At 50.0% G+C, this 23839-nt stretch overlaps 1 protein-coding gene across 5 annotated transcripts in view; it reads left to right on the forward strand.

Moving 5' to 3' along the window:
- Nucleotides 1-23839, forward strand: part of Foxa2 (forkhead box A2) — a 44568-nt gene that overhangs the window by 13541 nt on the left and 7188 nt on the right. For 2 of the 5 annotated variants that reach the window (XR_010047457.1, XR_010047459.1), the window contains exon 2: nt 23184-23451. The exons of 2 other annotated variants lie outside the window; for them this stretch is intronic. The gene's annotated coding sequence lies outside the window, so the exon portion shown is untranslated. Of the gene's footprint in view, nt 1-15355; nt 16484-23183; nt 23452-23839 lie in introns of those variants that run through there. One more of the 5 variants, XR_010047458.1, reaches the window with a different exon arrangement.

The raw sequence follows: 23839 nt of genomic DNA on the forward strand, positions 1-23839 counted from the left end.
ATGAAGCGTTGCTCTGGGAACCAGAAGACTTTTTAATATAAAGTATGCCTGCACAAGCCAAGAGAGTTTTTGTCTTCGCTTTCTCCTTTCTTTTTTTTCTAGCATAATTTTGTAAATTGAGTGTAAAATGCATCTGGAGTCTTGATACATTTATGATGACACTTGATGCAGCCCAGCTATTTCCTTCCACCATGCCTCAGCCCACAGGGCGTTTGGAGAATGAAAGTAAAAAGGGTTGGTGGACACGAGTTCTGGGCATAGCAGACCATAGTGGGTCACTGTGTTCCTCCTGGTTTCTTTATCATGAGCAGAGTTCCTGGCTGGCTATGTTGTTGAAAATCAGGTTTGATATGACTAGAACTAATCACCTAATTTCGTTTAATGTTTTCTTCTGTTATGTTTGACAGGCCAGCTCCGCAGTGTCCATGAAACGTGTGCTTGCACCATTTCTTTGTATTTATCCGTGTTTGACCTTGTGGTGATAAAATTTACATTAAGAATATTTCTGGAGAGAAACGCATTTATCATTTTTGGGTTGTTTAAAATTATGAAATACAATAAGGCTGTTTCTTGGTAAAAATAGAATCGAGTACTAGATTAGCGATTTGCTTTCTTTTCGCCTCCACTTTGTAAAGCTGGGTCGAGTCCCCTTGCACTTTGCCTCGGTCTGATGTCGATAATTTTGTATACTTTGCCACCTCCGGAGCTCAGTCAAAGTCGGGCTGAATTTTGAAAAAAATAATTCAGGGGAAACCTGCAGATATTTTGAGGACTCTGTGCGTAACCTCCCGGGACGCTCGGAGAGAAGAGGAGAAAATCAGGATCCAGCGGTGTTTACCTGTGTACTCGGCCATGAAATTGAATATTATCAAAGTTGAAAAATGCAAATCAAATTAAAACCAGAGAAAATTGCCTTTGGAATTATAGCGGCCCGGAGACCCCAAGTGTTTGCTTAAATGGCAGCTTTACAAAATGAAAAGCATCCAGACTGCTCCCCGCTTCTCCTCCCCCTACCCCAAGCACGAAGAAGCGTGATCTTTAATTCTCCTCGGAAACAGGTCCAAATGTGGGCCAGGTCGCTCGCCGGCAGAGCGGATCACCTTTGCAATGAGAATTTCTTAAGCATTGAAGGCCAACCTTTCTGCAAGTGTCCCCAAACCCAGCCTGCTTCTGAAACGGAGTGGCACCCCTTCAGCTCTCTGGGACCGAGGCCCCGCAGCGCCCTCTTTGAGCGCCCGGCGCTGGGGCGGAGAGGCCCGAGAGTTCCCAGGCTCCGCGCTCAGGACGCACGGAGCCCCAGGATGGGGCGCGGGTCCTCTGGGCGCTTGAGGCTGGGGACTTGGGGACTCTGAGGGCTCCTCCTGCTTCTCTCGGTGTCGGTTTTGGACAAGGGACTTTCCTGGGCAGCTGAACATTACTGAGCAAGAAAAAAAAAATCTGAAAAGCATGAGGCAGAGAGTCTACCGAGCTCCTTTCCAAGTCCCAGGGCGCAGGAACCGACCCCATCCCGTCGCTGCTGCCGGGGACCCGCGCCCTTTTCCCTCTCAGGGCCAAGGTCGGCTGGGGGCATCCAGGGCTGGGTGGGGCAACGGACAGCGGCCACGCCCACAGCCTGGACTAGGGAGGGTCGAGTACCCCGAGAGCTAGTGTTGCGGGGTGCAGGGTGCCGGTACAGTGGACCCCGGGGAGGAGGCGGTTCTTGTGTCCCAGCCCTCCAGGCCCCCGCTGTCCCCTGCGCAGGGAGAAAGCCTGAGCCTCCATATCCCTTCGTCCTAGAAGCCCTGACAGCAGGACCAGGCCGGACCACTTGGACTCAAACCCGGCTCAGTCTCCTGCCAGGTCCCCGGGTGCGCACGGGCTCCGGAGCTGGTCTTGGGCGGATCCTTTAAATCGTGAGATCCGGGAAGCAGACGGTCTGTGTCTGAGGAGAGCTGTGCTGAGCGGGCGTTGTTATTTTCAAAATCAAGCAAGGGAAGCAGCAGCCAATTAAAACGAAATATGTTTATTTCCCTCGCTTATTGTCGACTTCCCCCCATCCCCAATTTTCCCAAGCCTGTTAGCGGTGACAATGAGTGAGTGCCTTCCTAATTTAATTTTCCTGTCACACTAAATAGAGCCACATTGTAACCTTAGATCTACTCCTACTGATAGGGTCGCCTTGTTTTACCATTTGCACCATAAAGACCCCCAAAAGGGACACTGTATTGTGACCTCTGCTCTTGAATTATTCAAGAACTTAATGACATTTTCCATTTTAAAAAGGGAGCTAATTGCCATTGAGGCGAAGCATGTGACCTTCTGGGGGTACTCAGTAAGGGAATGCAGCCACCTGCACTGCGGAGCCAGCGGGAAGGCAGGTGAAAGCTGGTAGGCGCGTCCCTGCCAGGAGTAATGCTTACTGAACCCCACATCTTCAACTCCACCCGCCAAGACCAGGCTCCTGAGTTCTGTCTCTCATCCGTGGCTTCTGCATTTTTGAACAGGAGGTGGCTTTTTAGGCAGAACAGGGAGGGTCACATAGAATTTCGAAGTAAAATGTCCCTTTTTGTAAATGTGAGACTACTTTGCGTGATGTCAACCAAAATATCCAGCTGCCCAAGTCTCTCCTTTTGTTGGCTTTTCTTTATTTAATTACTTATTTACTCAAAAGGAAAAAGAAATTTACATCTGCAAATAAACCCTACATCTTAGTATGTGCTGTTAGAAATTCTTTCTCCTGAAATTCCTTGAAAATGAATGCTTATCTTTCTTCAAAGTGAGAAGACTATTGTATTTCCTGTTGTCCTCGCATTCGTTCCCTCATCCTGAGGGGTAGACAGGCTTCCACCCATGTCCTTGGGTCTTTAAACTCCAACATCTGACTCCAGTTCACGGAGGGGGCCCTGGTGCAGCTGCCTGTCTACAGCTGCTAAGTGTGAGCAGAGCCCAGAAACCGGGAAGCAAAACATCTTCTCTCGAAAGCTGCAGATGCTGCTCTGAGCTGTTACTGAATGCCTGAGTGGAGCCTAGTGGCTCCTCTGGCAGAGATACCCTAGTCGTCCCTGCCCGGTGCCTGCTTTGTGCTCGGCTATGAAGGTGTGGGTGGCTCTGTCCCGCAGAATCCCAAGGAGAGAAACACAGCACATTCGACCCTCTCCCTAGGATTCGCAAGCCCCTCATGTCAAGAGTGGAGTTGCATGGCAGCCAGGGCTCCCTGCCTCTGGGGGTGCAGTCAGCGCTGTTGGAGGAGATTGCTGTAGAGCTCTTATACCCAAGCTGAGTAAGAGCGACTGCTTTCTCATTTCTCTGAAGAAACCATTCTCTCCGGAATGCCGCATCCCTGTGTTCACTAAATGGCAGGAGATGTTAATTGAGGAAGCAGGATGGGCTGTTTTGGTTGTGGATGCTGGTGTGTTTGTGTATGTGTGTGTGTGTGTGTGTGGTGCAGCCCAGGGCCTTGTGTGTGCCAAGTAAGTACCCTATCACATAGCACACAGGTCTTACTGTTACACAATAACAGTAGTCTAAGAAGTGCTTAGAAAAAGAAGCATTGTGACCCGTGATGAAAGTGTTTTACTGGTCAGATGTTAATTTAGTTTTAGAGATGTTTTGCTTATTTCTCCACTTATGAAAGTGTAAACCACTTGTGATCAGCCACAGTGCAAATCAGCCGTGCGTCTCACGGCATGCCTGTCCCTGTTCTACAGGAGTGTTATCCAGGAATTTCTCTCCACAGTGACATTTCATTTTCTTTTCTTTTCTTTTCTTTCTTTCTTTCTTTTTTTTTTTTTTTTTTTTTTGTTTTTTGTCTTTTTCCTTTTTATCAGTACCGGGGATCGAACTCACGATTGCCTGCTCGCAAGGCAGGCACTTATGCGGCTGAGCTAAATCCCCAGCCCCTAACATTTCACTTTCAAAATGGAAATTTCATTCACTGTTCAAATTGTCAAATCGCATTTGTTATTTTTTTCTCTATTGTAAAAAGAACTGTCAGTGTGGGGTGATCTGAGGGACCTCATGCAATGTGGGGAACCTGCAGCATCTGAGGTGGGGGGGAACAGGAGGAGAGCAGGTGTGATGAGACTAGAGGAGGACCAGGAGGCAGGACACAGACCCCCCTTCCCATCCCACCTCCTATGCTAGGAAAGCATTTCCACCTCAGTGGCCTGGTGGAAGAGTGAAGTTCAGGGGACCTTTCAGTTCTCCTCCTGTTGGGTGGGCTCCTGTGTCTCCATCCAGGCTGCTGTGACCAGGACAGTGCAGCTTTTCAGTTGAGGGAAACACATTTTGTATTGGTATTGGTGGAAATCAAGACTGCTCTGCACCTTGGTTATTTTTAAAGCTTCTATGCACACATGGAAGGAGAGGAATGAGACCTGGATGGAAGCATAGCTGAGACATAGGCAGTAGCCTTAGGCAGCTGGGTTACCAGGCTCCCCTGGATGCTGAAACAGTGGGGGTTCTGCCTTGGCCCAGGATGTCCCCCTGCCAGGCAGCCCCATTCCTGCACGTTTCCTCTCCCGACAAAGATGAGGATCAAGGATCTCGCTAGTGCAGGCTTTTCAAATACCAGAGCAGGCAAAGTTGCAGTGACTTTTTTTTCTGTGTTTATCTGCAGGTATAGACCTAGGTAACGTTTACTGGACTTTTGGCGGTGCGTTTTTCTTCCTCTGGGAAATAACATCACACGCTGTGGTCACTAATAATACCTTTTAAATAAATCCAGTTTTTCCTGTTTCGTAAATATTTATTCCTTGAGCATAGGTCCTGTAGCAACTCAGGGCCAGGATTCTGCTTAGGCAGGGAGAGTTACCCTGGCCGCAGATGTCACTCAGCAAAGACAGTTTCCAGCACGTTATTTGTCACAGGCCCAGGCGGTGCCCACTCCGGTATGTTCTCTTTTCTCATGGAAATGGGGTTCTGAGACTCCTAAAAGATTTTCTGTCTGCTGGGTGAAACCTGTGTGCTATTATCAGTTCTCTAGAATGCCACCTCACTTAATTAATAATTAAGCTTTGGGTCAAATTGTTGAATTCACCCTGGACTCTTTAGGAGCATTATTTTTGCTAGGAGAATTTAAGAGCTTTTCCCAGCATAACCTCCCTTTTCAATAAAAAATTTAACTGTGTAACTTTCCTTATGTTTTGTCTAGATTTGCTTACTCACAGTTCCTTTGCCAAAACTATGAGCTAGAAGACGTTTGCACATATTTGTGATCGAAAGCCCATAAGCTTCTTCCACTGTGAGAGTGGTCCCAAAAGGCCACGACTCCATCAGGCAGCCCCTGGACGCTTCTCTGGGAGCCTCCAATGGCTGTAGACCAGGGCACGAGGCACACGGCCAGACTCGTCCCCAGACTCATGGGTACAATTCCAGATGGGCTCCATGTGCCAATGCTGCCCACTGGAACAAGGGAGAAGGTGACACAATTTCAGAGCTGGTCCACAGTGCCAGGCCAGCATCATGAAGGTCTTTAGAGAGGAAGTGCTGGCCTGTCCTTTTGTCAGACTGAAGTCCTGGCTGGCTAACGAGGTGGCTGAGGATGCATTTGGCCCCTGTCATATGACAAACGAACCATAATGCTCCTGGAAGTGTAGCTCACTGTGGGAGCACTTGGTGAGATGCCTGGGACCCTGCTGGCCAGCCCCAGCATCAGTCCAAATCACCACCTGACCAAGCAGCAAGGGGGAAGACAAGATGTGTGACTGATTTTTAGAAAGCTTCAACTTCAGACTGGGTGACCTAGGACATTGGTTTTTCTGTGTGACCAGAAAATGTCCACAAACTCAGGAATTGTTTGGAGGTGAAAAGTGACCCATCACCCCTCCCGGGGTGGGGAGTTCAAATGTTGACTTGTGCAGCCCTACAGGGAAACCTAGGACCAGAGCAGAAGGAGCCCCAGGCCCAAGGCACCCTGCAGCAGCCCGCCATGCTCTCAGGGCTCTGCTTGTGCCCAGCAGGGCTGGTGAAGGTGGCACAGGGGGTGTAGCTTTCCAGGAAGGGATGGAGGTGGACCTGCTTGGCCAGGGTGGCAGAAGGGTAGGACCCAGTAGACTTGCTGGGGTGGAAAGGACACGAGGGAATGAAGCCACTGTCCAAGCCAGTGTTGACGGCGGCACGGTGGGGTCTTTGATACCATGTGATTTTCAGAATGCTTTGTCTCTGTGGAGAGGATTCAGGAGGCCCTTGAAGTCCTCAGCCCAAAATCCATGTTAACGGGGAAAGATTTTTTTTTTTTTTTTTTTTTTTTTGCTAGAAGAGAGCTTGGGTTGGGAGAAGCACTCATCAGGCCCACACAGAGGCTGAAGAAGGGCAAAAGCCCTGATATGATCTGCAGGGCACTCCTTAGCCACTGCCTCTCTAGGGGGTCAAATTTCCAGTGTCAGCGGCATCAGTGCTGGACATGAAGTGTGGCTGGCTCTTGCCCGACACAAGTATTCTTTTGATAAATGCATCTGCCCAAAGAAGGTGCGGCCACAAGTGTCTTTTATATGAGGATATGCAAAGTGCTTTATTTTCTGCTTTATCTCTGGAACTGCAGGCTGATCCCATCCATATAGATTGATTTTCTTCAGGTAGGTAATGAAAAGTCCAGCGGGAAATCACACAGTGGTGCTCACAACCCTGGCCTTCTAGCTGTATAAAAACTGGTTTATTATTTCATTCTTTTACAGGGAACTTTTTATTTTCCTTTTTTTTCCCTTTGTACTAGGAAATCTTTTCAGAAGCATCATGCGATGGGTCTCCCCGAATTACCTGCCAGAGGCAGAGTGAGGAGTGAGGTCATGGGCCCCCAGCTCTGTCTGCCACCCGTGCTGAGGGCTCCCTGCTGCCCACCCCCTCGGCCTGCCCTGGGGCCTTACCCACTGTGGCCACAGCTCCAGACCTTGCTGGGTGAGAACAGAGATGCCAGTCCACACACGCATCTGCTGCACAGGTGGACTTTTTCTTCACCCCAGGCATTCTAAATTTTGTCACGATGCCTGCAAGAGACAGAGAGGCCAGGGGTGAGAGGGGACAAGGATCAAGGCCACACCAAGGGACAGCTTAGAGCCAGAATCTTGGAGGAAGTGTTATTAATAAACATCTTCTGGACATTGGATAGCCCATGGAGCTTGCTCCAGCTTAAAGCAATTAATTCAGGACACTGACTTAAACTCTCCAGGTCTTTGACAGCTTGGAGCCGAAATAAAAATGCTAGTTCTCCCGGGAGGAGAGGCGGCCGGCGAGCTCTCTTCTGGACTGTTTGCTCACAGGCCCCGTGAGCCGCTTTCTTGCAGAATGAAATGCAAGGGCACAAACAATGTACCAGGGAGAGAATAGGAGATGGGAAGGAGCAGTTTGAACTATTTGCTCAGCAGAAGGGCACCACAATGCTGGGCTGGTGCTTTTCCCAGGCATCCGCTGTCCCTGCTTTGGGGTCTTTTGTTGTCTCTGTCCCCTCTGGCCAGATAAGAGCACAGCTGCGTGCTGCAGCTGAGCTGCCGTCCGGTCCCCTCAGCCTTGGTTGCTATCACTGTGGCCTTACTGCCTGGCTCCACTTGGCCCCTTAAACTATTTTTATAAAGAGCAGAACAGGAAAGAAGGGAGAATCCAGCGGGCAGGGGACCCAGGAATGTCACATCACTTAGGTCTGCTTGCCGTCCCTGAGCCTGAGTTGTGCCTACTTGCTGTCCTTTTGGGTTCGGGGATTTGTGTGGCTGCCGAACCAAATGCTGCCTTTGGTGGTAGGGAGAGAGAGAGAGAGAGAGAGAGAGAGAGAGAGAGAGAGAGAGAGAGAGAGAGAGAGAGAGAGAGAGAAGAGAGAGAGAGAGAGAGAGAGAGAGAGAGAGAGAGAGTTTGTGTGTGTGTGTGTGTGTGTGTGTGCACGCGAGAGGTCGAGGGTGTTAGATAAATGTAGGGAAGGGGATTTCAGGCCAGTCTTTGCTTTCAATAGACTTTTTCAGCAGCTTAAAAGAGGGAAAAGTTTAGGAACAGTCAAATTCAAAATTGTCCAGGTGTGATCTTCTACTTCTGAAAATCACTCGTATTTCTTTGCATTTTTTTTGCTCAGAATTCTAATGAATTGAAGTAGCTGGAATCAGATTGAGAACAGGGTGGACTGGTAACAGGACAAAAAATATCCTTCCATACTTGCCCTGAATTACACTTACAATAAAAGTAAATGTCATCTAAAAATAATCAAGGTGTTCTTTCACATTTGGTCTTTTAAATGCTAGCTTATTCTACATACCGTAAGAGGAAGTAGACATGATAATGGTGTAAAAACAAGCTCTCAGCTAGGGGTGTAGCTCAGGGTCGTAGGCCTTGCCCAGCTTGTGTGTAGCCCTGCTCCCCCCCCAGCCCCAGCAACACATTAACAAAAAAGTACAAAGTGTGTCGATGTCCGCTCCCGGCCGGCAGGAAGGACACACGACATAGTCTGGTAGTGGACAACCTTTTCTTTTTATTTTCCTTCTCTGTACAGCCTGCCCTGGGTTCTCCCAGCTGAAGCCTCCTTTGGTCCGCTCCCCGCGGCTCCTTTTGTGCTTCAGCCTGCCCCAAAGCCTCTACCGGTCCGCTCTCCGCGGCTCCTTTTGGGCTTCTACTTCCGGGCTTCTATCTGGCTTCTTCTTCCGCCCAGGGGTGGCACCGGTATATATACGGGTACAGTGTCCAATCATGTTAAAGTAAGCAAGGCAAGCTGATTGGCTAACATCATCAGTTGCCAGGCAGACTATATTGTTGAGCGGGTTGTTTACGCGGTAAGCAGGAAACTAACATATTCGATGGGAGGGGTAATCTACCTCAGGCCTCACTCTTTACTACAGGCCTCACGTCCGCCAAGTGAGGCGACCGGGCTCGGGGCTGCGGCTCCCAACATCTCCCCCTTTTTTATTTTTTATGAATGTGCGCATCGTAGCCCTTCCTGGACTGGGTGCAGAGGCTTATGCCCTATGCGTAGGCCCACCGTAGGTCCTTGGCTTAGACCCTGGTCGGCCGTCCCATGGTCTGCCAAGGCCCTGAGGCCCTCGTCCTTTTTCTAGGGCCAGGCACAAACTGGACGGAACCTGGATGCACACAAGCTTGCACTCATTTCCTCTCCGTAAAGAAATCCCCTCGGAGAGAAATTTAGACCTGGGCAGCATCTAACAGTCCAGCGGCTTACGTGCAGGATGGGGTAGGGCCTGGCTTAGGTCGAGTCATGCTGGGGAGGCACGCTCTTACCCGTCATTGACTCATCTACCCTGCTATATCATAATTTTTTAGAGGAGGAGTGTGGGAAGCTCACCATCCCTAGACTCGGTCGTAGGCTAGGCGAGCGAGCCATGCATATGCCTGAGGATCTTCTTGTCCATTTCGGGCTACCGCTATTTCTATTCATCTTGTTGGTTGGTCTGTGATGGATCTCCAGTAGGGCAGGTCTGATCTTCAGTCGAGGGCTTTGTTGCCCGTGTCAGTCTCTCCGGTATCCACAGTGGTTCTCGTCCCGATTCCTGTGGGAAAACACAAACCGCGCCTCGGTTCCAGCTGATTACCGGATCCGGGCCCATCCATTGTCCTGTCAGGACATCTTTCCACTTCACCCACCCTTTATGGTTGGGGGAAGGGTTGCAGTGCTCCACAGCTGGGGAGCGATTATCATTATTTAAATTTAAAAAATTGTGTGTGAATAGTGCCATGGATAATCGTGCCTTTGGGGCCAGGCCTTGGCCTACTCCCCCTTTTTGTTTTTGTAAAATTTTTTTGAGGCTTTTATGAGCCCTCTCAATGATTTCTTGACCTTGGGGATTGTATGGGATACCATGTTTTAATTGAACCTCCATCATTTTGCAGAACTCATTGAAGGCTTTGCCTATATAGGCTGGTCCATTATCAGTTTTTAATATTTTTGGTTTGCCCCATGCGGCCCAAGCCGCCAGGCAATGATTGATCACATTAGACACTTTTTTACCTGTTTCTGCTGTTGCAAATATGACGCGAGAACAGGTGTCTGTGGAAACATGAACATATTTAAGAGTCCCAAACTCCTGTATATGTGTGATGTCTATCTGCCAAACATCACCAGGGATCAAACCTCGAGGGTTTACTCCCATCGGTATGGCAGGTTTGTATGTGGCACAGGAGTCACATAGTCGCACGATATCTCGTGCATCTGCTCTAGAAACATGGAAATGGTTTGCTAGTGTCCTGGCATTAACATGAAATTTATCATGGAAGGCACGGGCTCGCTCGATTGGTGTTAGTAAGGTAAAAATCTATAACGGGCGAGTGGCAGTGTCAGCAGCCGCATTCCCCTGTGCCATAGGCCCTGGCAGGGATGTATGTGCTCTTATGTGGGTGGTGAAGACCTTATGGTGTCTGTTTTGAAGCAATGTCTGGATAGACAGGAACAGTCCAGCCACTGTGGAAGTGGATCTAATTAAACCGGCAGTCTCAAGCACTTGCATAGCATTGACCACATACCTAGAATCGGAGACAATGTTAATGGCCTCTGAGAACCGTTTAAGAATCATTTTAACGATCTGCAGTTTCACCACCTGAGGCTGATCTGGTTCAAATTGTATGGTAACCGGGGGCTTGCCTAGGATCACATAGGCGCCTATCCCCGTCTTAGAGCCATCTGTGTATATTGTAGTTGCTGGGACTAATGGCTCAGAGGCAGTAACCTTTGGAAAAATTATAGGGTGCTGAGTGACAAATGACAAGATGAACACCCATATAAGTCTGGAGGCGACACTGAGGTCTACACCTGCTGACCCAGGGGTGGCCCTTGTTGAAGGCTGCCACCCTGAGCTGTCCTGTCTCTGGGGCGGGGGCCCGTCTGTGAAGGGGGCCCCCTCTGGCCGTTTTTTGGCTCTCTAGCATCTTGTCCACAAATACGGTTGCCCTGAGCATCAAAGACCGACCTACACTCCTCAGCTTTGTGTGATCCCTTCTTGCATCGCCCACAAACATATGGTTTTTTATTCCTAGGGCGAGGCCTAGCATCTGCATTGTTTGGGCAGTGACGTTTAATGTGTCCTGGCTCCCCGCAGGCAAAACACCCTTTAGCCTTACATTCCCCTTTTAACCCGCGAGGTCCCCTCTGCTGTACAGCCGCGGCCAGGAGAGCAGCCACTCCCGAGTTGGAGAGCGGCCCCCCTATCTCTCTGCATATCCTAATCCAGGCATTGAGGTCCTTGTTCTTATGAGGAGCTATCGCCGCCTTGCACTCCTTTGTACACTGTTTGAAAATCAGCTGCCTTACCAGCGGTCGAGCCACTCCCGGATCAGAAAATATCTTATCGGCAGCATCTTGCATTCGGGCCACAAAGTCAACAAATGGCTCTGTGGTACCCTGAATTATTTTTGAAAGACACAAGGAGGCTGTTCCAGCACCACTTACTTGCTTCCAGGCGCGGAGTCCTATGGCATTGATTTGCTCATAGACAGCGCCGGGGAACTGGGTCTGGTCATCAGCGTGCCGACCTTCTCCCATAAGCATTTCCTTGTTCCACCCCCGGTTTCCTCGATTGGCGTTTTTCTCAGCCTGCTCGGCAGAGAACTCTGCATACCAGGCTCGCCAATCCAGGTAACTGCCCGAGGGCAGACAGGCCTTTGCCAGCTGAATCCAGTCCGCGGGGGTGAGGGGCCCAGAAGACAGATTCTCCAGCATGGCAATGGTGTAAGGCGCAGTCGGCCCAAAGGTTGTAACTGCATTTTTAAGTTCTCTAATCTGCTTTATCTCAAAAGGCTCCCATACATTGCGTCCCTGGCCCATAGCTACTTGTACAGGAAATATCTCGTAGGGGCCACTATCTATCCCAGGTGGATGTACCTCATGAGACAAGCGTCCCCCCTGTCAAAGCCGCCTGTAAAAATACCGACCTGCCGGCGGCGGAGCATAAGACAGCGGCCGTGATTGGGCGGAAAATGGGGGCCCGTGCATCACTTCCTGTTCTGGCGAAGAGGAAGGGAGCTCCCGGGCGGCCGCCCCGCGGCGAGGGATCGCCTCCGGAAACGGCCCCCAAGGTGGGGCGGAAGGCTTCGCCTCCCTCTCGCGCCGGGGAGCGCTCAGGAGCTCTCTACTCCTCCGCAGACCAGGTTGAGCAGAGCGCAATTCGCGGGGCAACGCTGGAAAAGAACCCTGCGACTCCTTATTGAGCGATTTAGGCTCTTGACAGCTGGTCTCTTTGGCCTCCTTGCCATTTAACTTTTCCTCGTCCTCGGAGTCAGACGACTCCGAGGCTAGAGCCCCGTCCTCCTCCTTAGCATCCTTGTTCCCCTTGACAGACACCTCTCGGGAGCTCCCTGACTGGGCCTGCTCAGATACCCTGCGTACTTTTGTAAGCTCTTGAGAGCTTTCTCCACAACCACCCTCGCTCTTAGTGCCGCTACCTAGCATGTTTCCCATTTTTTAATATGTTACTCACCGCGTGAGGCCCAAGGAATCCGCCACTTACGCGTGAGCCTGAGGGGAGTCTAAAAGCCCTGTAGGTGCGCGCCACCCAGAGCCCAGGCTTATCCCCAACTCACCTGTCTCGCAGCTCTGTACTGGAGCGTTGTCCACTTCCACGTCTCGGGGGTGATCAGTCCCCGTACGGGCCACCAAATGTCGATGTCCGCTCCCGGCCGGCAGGAAGGACACACGACATAGTCTGGTAGTGGACAACCTTTTCTTTTTATTTTCCTTCTCTGTACAGCCTGCCCTGGGTTCTCCCAGCTGAAGCCTCCTTTGGTCCGCTCCCCGCGGCTCCTTTTGTGCTTCAGCCTGCCCCAAAGCCTCTACCGGTCCGCTCTCCGCGGCTCCTTTTGGGCTTCTACTTCCGGGCTTCTATCTGGCTTCTTCTTCCGCCCAGGGGTGGCACCGGTATATATACGGGTACAGTGTCCAATCATGTTAAAGTAAGCAAGGCAAGCTGATTGGCTAACATCATCAGTTGCCAGGCAGACTATATTGTTGAGCGGGTTGTTTACGCGGTAAGCAGGAAACTAACATATTCGATGGGAGGGGTAATCTACCTCAGGCCTCACTCTTTACTACAGGCCTCACGTCCGCCAAGTGAGGCGACCGGGCTCGGGGCTGCGGCTCCCAACAAAAGTGCAAGTAAATCCGAAACCTACACAGCTTTGCACTGTTGGGTGTGTGTCCCAACACAGTGAGCGTTGCCACTGGTGCTGGTTTTGGGAGCCAGGCTACAATGGATAGTTCACTGTGAGAAGATAAAATTAACCTTCATGGTTTCATAAGATGAAAAGGCAAAAAGTTTAACACCAAAGGAAATGAATGGTTTTCTAGGATTGTACTGTATAATCACAGGCTGAAAAGGCCCCGGAAGGAAATAAAAAGTTTCTACACTGTGCGCGCGCATGTGTGTGCATGTACATGTGTTTTGCACTGAAAAGCCGGCAGAGGAAAGCTCTTTCTCTGGCTCTCCTGCTGGGTGGTCAGAGGAAACGCCACAAAGCCAAAAGCCTCCCACTGAGAAGCAGCGCTAGGAAGAGCCTGCCTCCCATGCAATCACCTGGCACCTGGTCACCTCCTTGCTGTGAGGCAGGCCCTGCACTGGCAGCAGAGGAGCCAGGCTTGCCCGCACTGCCACCAAAGACTCCGTGCTAGGAGCCCTGCACCCGAGAGCATGCTGCACCAGGCTGCCTCAGCTCTGCCATGCACAGAAGCTGTCATCCAGCTGAGCCACGGAGTACCTGAATGCCCGTGAGTACCATCCTTGGTTAGAGCAGGGTGTGTGTGTGTGTATGTGTGTGTGTGTGTGTGTGTGTGTGTGCGCGCGCGCGTGCGCGCGCACGCGCATGTGTGCTGTAGTCTGTTGTGATGCAGGCAGAGTGGGCAGCAAGCAGAAGAAGGGTTCTTTTAGACATTTGCAAATGTTTGATGACACCATGAAAACAACGATGACAAAAACCCTATGAAACGTATCTTGTGCCATGGTTTCATTCCTGTGTGGCTGGACGAATGAGACCCTGTTTTCTCTGAGATTGTAGAAAACCTATCAAGAGCTAACTGATTCCATTTGCTTTTGCAAGAATATATTTTAAAAATTTTATGTTTCAGGGCCTGGGGATTTAGCTCAGCGGCATAAGCGCCTGCCTTGCAAGCAGGCAGTCGTGAGTTCGATCCCTGGTACCAATAAAAAGGAAAAAGGCAAAAAAAAAAAATTTATGTTTCATAAAGGAGAAATCGTAGTCTGTAAAAGAGAGCAAGCCCTTTTTACCCCCCTAGATGAAGTGTTTAGGCTAAAATGTATTCTGTCTTCTTGTGACCTGAAGCCAAAGTGGGCAAATATATTCCTTTTCTGTCTACTTTTTGACATAGGTAAAAACTATTTCAGGCAATTTTTTTCAGCATGGAATATTAAGATGAGTTTGAAAATCCAGATGATACTGGGGATAACTCAGAAACAGGTGGAGTCCTTCTTCCAGAAGAGCCTTTGCCCTGCTTTTGTGAGCATATATTCACACTTTCTGCAAAGAATATGCATGCAACTGGTTGCCGAGCAGGCCTCTGTGGGAGGAGCCCCATTGCAGGGGAGGGCAAGGGCACGAATAATGACTCAGTTTAAAGGACTGTGGTCAGATGCAGGGGTGAGCGATACTGATCTTATACCAAGGGGCTTGGACGCCACACCAGCTGCCACGGTTTGATTAATGAGGCATTAAAGAGATCGAGTGACACTTACAGCTAGTTACTTATGGTGCTAATTTCAAAACACTTTGCAATTGACAAAGAGACTCTGCTCATAATGCAAAGTAATTTGTGGTGTGTTCCTGGCGAATGCATTTAGTGAAGCAAATATAGTTATGCAGAATTTAAATTAGGGTTGACACTAATGTAAACAGAGCCCAGGAACCACTGTCCAATAATTTGATGAGGACACAGGTTTTAATCAAGCCTCTTCCACTAAAATAGCAATTTAAATCCCATCGTTTAAACTGGATAAAATGCTTAAGCCGTGAAGGTTGAGGAAAAAATAGAAATTTACTGGAAAGGAAAAAAGAAACACAATATCTGGCAGGGAAAATGCTTTGACTGAAGAAAGGGCTTTGCATATTGTTATAACTATCAGGTTGATTTCCAGACCTGAGGCTGGGTGTTTGAAGGCATTTACCATGTGTCTTTTGTGTTGTTGTGAAATTGAGGTGGGACACATCTTTGTGGTATTGATCTCAAAATAAAAGAAAACTCCCCTTCCTAAGAATCGAAGGCTCCTAGCTGATTCTGAGATTTCAGAGCACTGTTTTATTATGAGCAGAAATCCTTGCTCCCCAATGGGCTCCTCCTGGAGCTAGGGAAGGGCAGACAGCAGGGCACCATCCCCAGTGGGCTTCCCGGGGTCCCCAGCGGGTGCCCCACAGGCTTTGTCTGGGTGTGCCAGCCCATCTCCCTGGCTCCTCGTCCTTGGGGGAGGGGTGGGCTCCAGCATTAACATTCATTAAACGCCAGCAGCCAAGGTCCAGCCTGGGAGCTTCTGTGGATGGAATCACAACCAAACAAAACAGCAGCTAGTCCTGCCATGTGCTGGGAGGGAGAGAGAGTGAATCTTCCAGGGCCTCCTGTTCTACTGCTGGCTGAGGGAAATCCTCAGTTCTCTGAACTGTGACTCTGACTGCTCCAGGTCGTGTGAGCAGTGTGTCTGCAGGGGGAGAATTTGTACAATGACATGGGTTTTCCAAACCCACACAGAAGAAAGAGCCAGAAGTTATTTGGGGAGATAGTGCTTTCAGTGTGCAGTATTCTGGAAATGCTGCTAGCAGGAATGTTTGTGACCCTCTGCCTTAGGTGCAAAGATGGGGGAGCCTTCATGGTTAAGCATGGGGGAGGGTCTCAGCTTTTATTCTGCGTAGACATAGGCACAGCAGGACCAAGAAGATGGACCTTAAACATAGACATTGAGCCCAGTCAGGCACACTGGGGCACACTCCTGTAATCCTAGCACCCTGTAAGGCTGCAGGAGGATTGCAAGTTTGAGCCAAGCCTAGGGAACTTGGCAACTTAATGAGACCCTTTTCCCAAATGAAAAAATAAAAAATGGGCGGGGCATGCATATCACTATGAAAGCTATGAGATCAAACTCCAATTCTGATGGAAAACAAATCCTTAGTGACTTACAAGATCCTGCCTAAAAAAAAAGGGTGAGGGGAGGGAAGGCATCTGACTGTGATGGTCCTGGGTTTAATCCCCAGTATCCTTACCCTCTCCTAAAAACACCACCGGGTCCCAAGGAAAGCCTGTCCCACATATTCCCAAACCCAGCAAGCAGGAAAGGCATTACAGGACTGCTCCAAATCCTGGTCACTTCTTCTCTGAGATGGTCACAGCTTTCTTCATTATTCTTTTTATGCTGTCCTTTAGAGCATGCCAGCCCTACTGTCCTGTGGACCCCCTTCCCACCATGCTCTAAAGTGGAAGGAGCCAGGATGAAGTCTGGGCTCCCCGGTTAGGGAAGATGAACTCCAGTGTGCTGTGTCCCCAGAGCAGAGGCCACAGGTCTGAGAACAGCAGACGCCCAGCTCTGTGTCTAAGGTAGGATGGCTTCCATGATGCACACCAGGCCACAAGGGGCCTGCGGGGGCTTGTCCCCCCTCCACAGGATGGGAGCAGAACCAGTAGGGGTAAAGGGGACTGGTAAAGAGGTTCTGGCTTTAGAGAAAGAGAAATGGCTTGATGGTGATGGTCCTGGGTCCTGGATGATGGTCTTCCTGATGGACGGGGCCTCTGTGTCCTCTAGTGGTTCCTCTGGGACAGTCCCTCTGCAATGGCATGGGGAGCTGCTCTCCACCCTACTGGCTTGGTTCGTGACTGTGCAAGATACAATCCCCAAGAGTGGGCTGGGTGCTGCTCTTCACCTGGAGACCACATGCATTTGGGGTCCCTTGGCATGGGGTCTATGACACTGTTCCTTTGTGAGCCCATTTCCTGATGTGGGACTCTCCAGGCACATACTTTCACCCTACCCTGGATGTGGGTCAGTGGCTCACACATGCGATGCAACTCTTGGTCTCTGTCTCTCGCCCTGCGTCTCTTGGTACCCAGTATCACAATCCCGCGGACCCTTATGAAACCACTGGCTCTGCAAGCTGTTCTAGAAGGAATGGTGCTGGCCTTGTGGCTCAGCTCATTTCCAGCTGCTGAAATGTGGGGCTGAGTGGATGCCAAGCAGTTGGGCAGCTGGAAGCTGGCTATTGAATGTGGTGGAGGGGCTCACATTCCTCTCTGCCTGGGGAGAGAAACACAGACCTGTTTCTCCTGCCCTGCCCTTGGGTCCGGAATCTCTGTGACTCCCAACAGCAGAATGGTTGCTATGGATTTTAGGGTTATCTTAAGAATGCGTCTCAATGAGACTCAAGGGCAGGTGGAGCTGGAGCTGGGACCCTGTGGCACCCTGCTGCCATTGCTGGGCACACCTTGCCCTCCTGGGTTCCTGCAGGCCTCTGCATGGCAAAGGGCACCCTAGGGCACCGAGCTGGCCTTCTTCAAAGAAGTCTTTGCTATCTTCTTCTGCCATGTAGCTCTGGGCTGGAGACCTTTGTTGATTTCCACTTAGGCAGTGCAGTGATGACTAAGTTCCTCTTATCGGCCTGAAGCCTTCCCTATTCATGGGCAGTGCTGACCCCTTCCAGGCCACACCACAGATCCTCTGTGGCCTCTCCACGGCAGCCTGGCCGGGGAAAAGGCCCTGCATTCTGGGAAAGGCTGGCCCATGCCAAATGCCAGTATTGGTGGCAGGGACTCTCAGGGAAGCCATGGGGAATGGTCACCAGCTGTGCTCTCACTCAGGTGTGGGAGAATAGGCTGGCAAGCCGCCTTGCTTTGGATCTGGAGAGTTGCTGATAAAGAGGTTTAATGGCCAGGCTGGGGGAGGGACTCACTGTTAGCAGGCTAAACAGACGTGCTCAGATTTGGAGCCTTTGTCCTGCTGCTCTTCCAGCAAGCAGTTGAGGGCTGGTCTAAGCCTAGGTCCTTTATTCCAAGCCTCACTATTTCCTTGGTTTCTCAGCTTCCTTCTTTCTCCGCTGGGCACAGGTGGGTCCTCAGAGCCTTCCGCCATCCATCCTTATAGGTCCTGGTCTGAGCTCTGAGCCAAATTACAGAACTGAATCACATGCAGTTAGGTATTTTTATAATAAATAGGCTGACAATGCCTTCCTTTAGAAGTCTGTTCAGGGGAAGCCTCTGTGTCATGAAATTTTTCCAGGTAATGGGTGCTCTTGTTACTTACGAGCAGGGTCCTAAGAGGGGCACAGAAATGAGGGGTGGGTGCATTCTGATGGTTGAGGGAAACTTCTAGGACTTCCCATACGCCCTGCTGTGTGTAAAGTGGTGTCCACCGGCATAGACCAGCAGGGCTAGATTCATGTTCCCTAAGCCCCAGCTATTCAAGAGTCAGCTGACCAAGGCTTTGGTGCTATCTCTGCCTTCCTTTAATTATTTACCAAATTCTTTTAATTCTTCTTTCATAATGTCATGTTTATCACTACTTTTCCATTGTCCCTGCCAGTGGCAGCAATGTGCAAGCAGGGAGAGTCTTGAGCGTCTGCTGCTGTCCTCAGGGTGCCTGCTTGTGCAGGCCACAAGCCCCTCCTCCATCATCACCTCCAACCTCATATTTCAGCTTTAGCCACAGACCACAATCTGAATATCACTTTCAGGTTAGGAAAATCAGCTACAGCTTATTATGGGGGAAAAATCATGTCATGCCCATATTCAAGAAATGCTGATGTTTTATGTCTTCTCGTACTGTACATCTAGCCTTGAATTTCCTACTCATCAAAAGAGGTGAGATTTTCTGTAAGAAAGTAACTATTTGATTATCCCTGCCAACACAAAAAGTGTTGGAGGATTTAAAACAGATTGGTTGGGTAGATGTTCCTGATCCTGTCAGCCTGAAAGTCACAAAGAGGGAAACAAGAAGATCTCTACACCTACTTGTGTGATGTCTCAAGTAGCACACTGCATTTGTTGGCAAGAAATAAAATATGAATTGCATCAGCCTCAGGGTCTACATCCCACATGACTGAAAAACAGAGGACAGAAGAACTTGTTAAATGGCACCATGTGGATGCCACCAAGAAAATCCTCAGGGTGAAGACTATGCAGCACCCAGAAACTCATCTTAGCAAATTGATAGGAGGAATTAGAGGACCGCTCACAGGTACAAAGAGAATGAAGTGCATCTGGGTAAATACGTTATGTGGGCTGCATGTGCATCTTGATTGCAATTGAGCAAAAGTAGGAGAAAATCAGGGAAATTTGAGTATGGGTGATTCAGAAACTATTATTCACCTTTTAGATGTAGTAATGTTATGGGACTATATTTTTTAAAGCCTGTATTTTTTAGAGGAATTTCTTAAAGAAGTGCTTTAATATCTAGAATTAACTTCCAAATAAACCTGTTGGGGGACAAAGTGGGTATAGCAGAGGTAACTCAGTACTAGTGAGGTGGAGACAGCCTTATGGAGTGATGTGGTTCACTGTTCTTTCTGACATACTTGGAAAAAGCAAAAGGGAGAAACTTGGGGCTCGTATTCATGAAGACTTTGTTCAGGTCTCTCCACAGTTGGGCACTGAAGATAGCCAGGGTTTAGAGTGGCTGTCCTCCTGTCCATTTGGCTGCCCCTCTCTGGACATCCTCCATGTCCCACATGGTGGTGGCAGCTGACCTGGGTGAAGTCCTTTTGCAGGATGCTGCTCTTGCTGGCTCCCTGCTCTTTTATTTGCTAGTGGACATCACAAAAGCTGGCTCTGAACCCCACACCCAGCAGCCACTCCCTAGGGATGTGCTGTGTGACCTCAGCAACATGGACAGTATCTGCCAGCCTTTCCTTCTCAGGCCTCTCTTTTCTTTCTGCTTCTGTGCTGCTGCTACTCTGATTTTCCTGATTTTGCAGACTCATCTTTACCCAGCCAGTTGGCCCGCTCCATCCACCCAAGGGATCTGGCACCCACTGTCTCTTCCTTCTCTTGCCTGTCAAATCTAGAGAATTCATCTCCTCAAACACCGGGGCTAGGGAGAGGCCTCGTCCTGCACGTCCAGCTTTCCTCCTCTGTGTTTTCTGGGTTCCTCTCTTCAGCACCTCACGGATGGACTCCCTGCTTAGAATTTCCTAAAACTAAATCCTTCCCTCCCTGTCCTTATCCATCCTTCCTGGGGCACCATGCTTAGTGGGGCTCATGCCCATACAGTCTTTCACCTCTGCAGGTGGCCTCCTTTCCCACCCTCACCCGGCCATTTAGCCCCTGACTTGCCTGCTCCTCTTCCCCAGGATGGCGTCAGAAGGTACTCAGGTCTCTCCCTTCCTTCCCAGCCATCTGGGACCATCAGGGTCCCTGATTCTACTGGACGAAATTCTAAACTTGCTTCTCCATAATTAGAGAAACCACGTTTTAGAGTCTAAACAGTGAGAAGTAAGTGTAGAGATTGCGGAGCAAGCTGAGGGTGCGCTGCTAAAGTGTGTGTGTGTGTGTGTGTGTGTGTCTGTGTGTGTGTGTGTATGTGATTCCTTAGTGGGGACCTGCTATGAGCCCCTGGGTCCCAATCTGAAAACCTGCTTCAGCCTCACCCTCCCCAATCTGAGTCCTCACTGACCACTGTGGACCCCTTCTGGCGAGGTAGATGTGCTAGTATGTTCCAAGACCCCACCCAGCAGTTGTCGATGATGGGCCTCTGTGGTGGCAGCAGCTTTCTTGGACTTTAGCTCACTGTATGCTGGGAGGGGTCTGGGCTGGACATAGCTACCGACATAGTTCTGGGCTTCCATCTCCCTGTCCCTTCTGAAGAGGGAGAAGGCCAAAGCAGCACGTGACAGTCAGTCAGCTGTGCTCTGAGCATAGTAAATGCAAAACTCTAGAAATAAACAAGTACGAAATAATTTAAACCTCGTTATAGTAGATCCTTGTACTTGTTCTGTTTTATTTTAAGTTACAGGTGTGCACCCACCAAGTAGATGCTTCATGTGGAGAGTTGATTGCTACTTGTAGCTTTAGGCACTTGGAACGTGTCCCTGGGGTCAGCACATGGGTCCTGCCTTGCCTGGCTCTGTGCTCCATGTTCCTATCTTGTACTCCTTCCCACCTACATGTTCTTGTGCTCTGCAGTAACTCCTGGTTCCAAGAAAGCTGTTCTGTGTGGATAGGGCTGGTGATCACCCTGCTCAGGGTCGGCTCTGGGTGAGGGCCTGGAAAGGAGTCACTCAGCTAGAGTCTGCATAGGACTGCTGTTCAGAGAGCATTCTTGGAGTGCAGAAGGGTGGTGGGGTCCCTAAGCTCAGCCTCCTCAGTCTGATATTCTGTTTCCTGTCTGCCAACTGTGTCCAGGATGGAAGCTTCCAGGCACTCAGGATGCCCCAGTGGCAGTGGCTACTGTGAGCAGTGCCTGGATGGGCAGGCACTCAGGGAGCCCTTGCTGAGCAAATGAGTGGTTGACACGTCTGCCTGTGTTTGGTCCATTTCTGTTCACTGTGGCCCAGGGGGGTTTGGGCAGCTGTGGGTGAATCTCGGGGCAGGTGGCTGCCTGCTGTGCCTGTACTGTCTCGGTCCCTGACCTCAGGAATAACCCCATTCTTTGACAGCACCCTGGCTTCAGGCTTCCATTGCCCTCAGCCTCCTTACTGAGTGCAGGTAGAGCCTGTCTAGAGTCCTGATCCTAGGCAGGGGCTCAGCCCTGAGATGGCAATATCTCAGTTTCCATTTTTGCCAATGTGACCCCAGAGCTGGCCTGATTCTCAGGTCCCTGGCTGCACTCACCTGCAGCAGCGTAGAGTGAGGGAGGCCTGGAGACCAAGACTGGCATTGCCTCCAACCCTGAACTCCTGCAGGGTGTCCCCGCCAAGGTGGGGACCAGGAGCGAGGTGGTGGTGGGCTCCTCTGATTAACAATCTGTCTTGATGAACAGTGAACTCCAAACAGGGCAACTTTCTGCTGCTTGACAGATTTTTGACCAGCACGGCACTGTAATGACTCTATCTAAAGGCATCAATGAAACTTCCAGGGTGCCTTTCACCAGCTCTTCCTGGCCAAAGCCATTTTGTATCCCTTGAGATCCTAGTGGGCTCAAACTGTTGAGGGATTGGAACTAGTTTTGAAGGTGAGTTTTCTAGGCAGAGGAGAGGACGGGGAGGACACTGTAGGCCAAGGAAAAGCAGTGTGCCAGCCCTTAGCTCTGGCTCCACTGCCTGTGCCAGGGACACGCTCACCTCCTGCTGTTTACCTGCCCCGATTCCTGCTGTGCCCATGTAGCCCAGAGCAGTACTGGCACGGGCAGGCCAGGGTGGAGGCTGTGGACACTAGGCAGAGCATGGCCCCATGCTGGCCGAGCCTGACGCAGGAAGTCTGGTGTTTGTTGCCTCAGGTTCCACAGGGCCAGCCTGTCACCTCTGCTCAGGCTCTGTCCTCCGTCCTTGTGTCTATACATACTGTCCATGCTGCTGCTGTTGGGGACGCAATGTTTCTGAAGCCCAGAGGTCCATGCATTCTCATCACCATCCTTATCACCATCATAACCAACACCACATCACTAGGTTCCTGGCAGTGGAATACTTTGCTCCTGTATCCAAGGACTCCCAGCACCTCCCTGTCCCTCCTCTGCTGAGCATAGGTGACAGTGTGTTGCAGCATGGTCATGCCACGGCTCGGCTGTGTGGTTTACACTCCTCTTGGCATGTCTGGCCCCCGGGCAGGCTCCCAGATACACCTTTCATCCTCACCTTCAGATCTCCTCTTCCTGCAGCTCCCAGGGGAGGGCTCTCTCCCCATGGTCATCACCGAAACACACCTTGTCCCAAGGCCAGGCTGCAGCACTCTTCTTTGACCAAACCCCCAGACCTGCATGTCTTTCTTATGATGCTTGATGTATTCATTTTGGGGTTTTCTTTTCTTCCCCATGCTTCTAGCCTACAGCCTGGGATAGATCAGGTGCTGTAAGATCATTGTGGAACTGCACTAAGCACCAGTTACCTGCTGCGAGGGTGATGTGAGACAAAGCATGAAAAACTGTGTTGTAGAACTAAGTGATATGCAAAAATGCTGGTGATTATGGCAGTGATGGTGGTGGTGATGTCCATGATGGCAGTTATGACAGGGAAAATGGTCATGCTGCTGGCGCTGGTGATGGTGAATGTGTAAGATGTGTCTGTTACCCCCCTCCCTACTTCTTCACCCTGCCAGAGATCGATCCTCATGGACTACATCAGCAGCCTCTCTGGACCTGTTTTCTTTTTTGTTTCAGTCAACAGGAACCATGATGGAAATTCAGAGAGCAAGAGGATAGTTGCAGAATTCATTTTCCCAATGTATTACTTTTCCCATTCCTGGGAAGCAACCCTGACACCCACAATTTAAAGGAACTTAATTTGGCTCATAGTTTCAGAGGATTTAATCCATGATTGCCTGATTCCAAGGCAGAAACATCAAGCTGGAAGAGTCGGGTGGCACAATGCTGCTTAATTCATGGGAGCCGGGAAGCTGAGTAGGGAAGCAGAGCCACAGAAGAAGAGGTGAGGGACTGGATAAGATCCCAGGGCCATGCCTCAGAACCCGCCCAAACATACCTGGAGATGTGCCCCACCAGTCAGGGCAGTCCAAAGCCAATCATGTTGACACAATCAAGCTTAACTGTCACATCCTATCCCTTGTCAACTTGAAACCTAAATATCTCTCCTTAACTCATACCTACTTTCCAGGTAAACTCAGTAATAAGTTAGCAATTCTGCCTATATTGACTATAAACAGAAATGCACTACCCCCTTCTCCAAAGTTTCATCAGTTTCAGCATTTTTCAAAAGTTGAAATCAAAGTCTCTTCTGAGACACAAGAGAAACTCTTAGCTGTGAACCTCTGTAAAACTAAAAAACAAGTTACGTAATTCCAAGGTACCATGGGACA

This window comes from Cavia porcellus, unplaced genomic scaffold (assembly GCF_034190915.1).
Source record: "Cavia porcellus strain 051 isolate PalLab524CR breed Dunkin Hartley unplaced genomic scaffold, mCavPor4.1 scaffold_5, whole genome shotgun sequence".
NCBI lineage: Eukaryota > Metazoa > Chordata > Mammalia > Rodentia > Caviidae > Cavia > Cavia porcellus.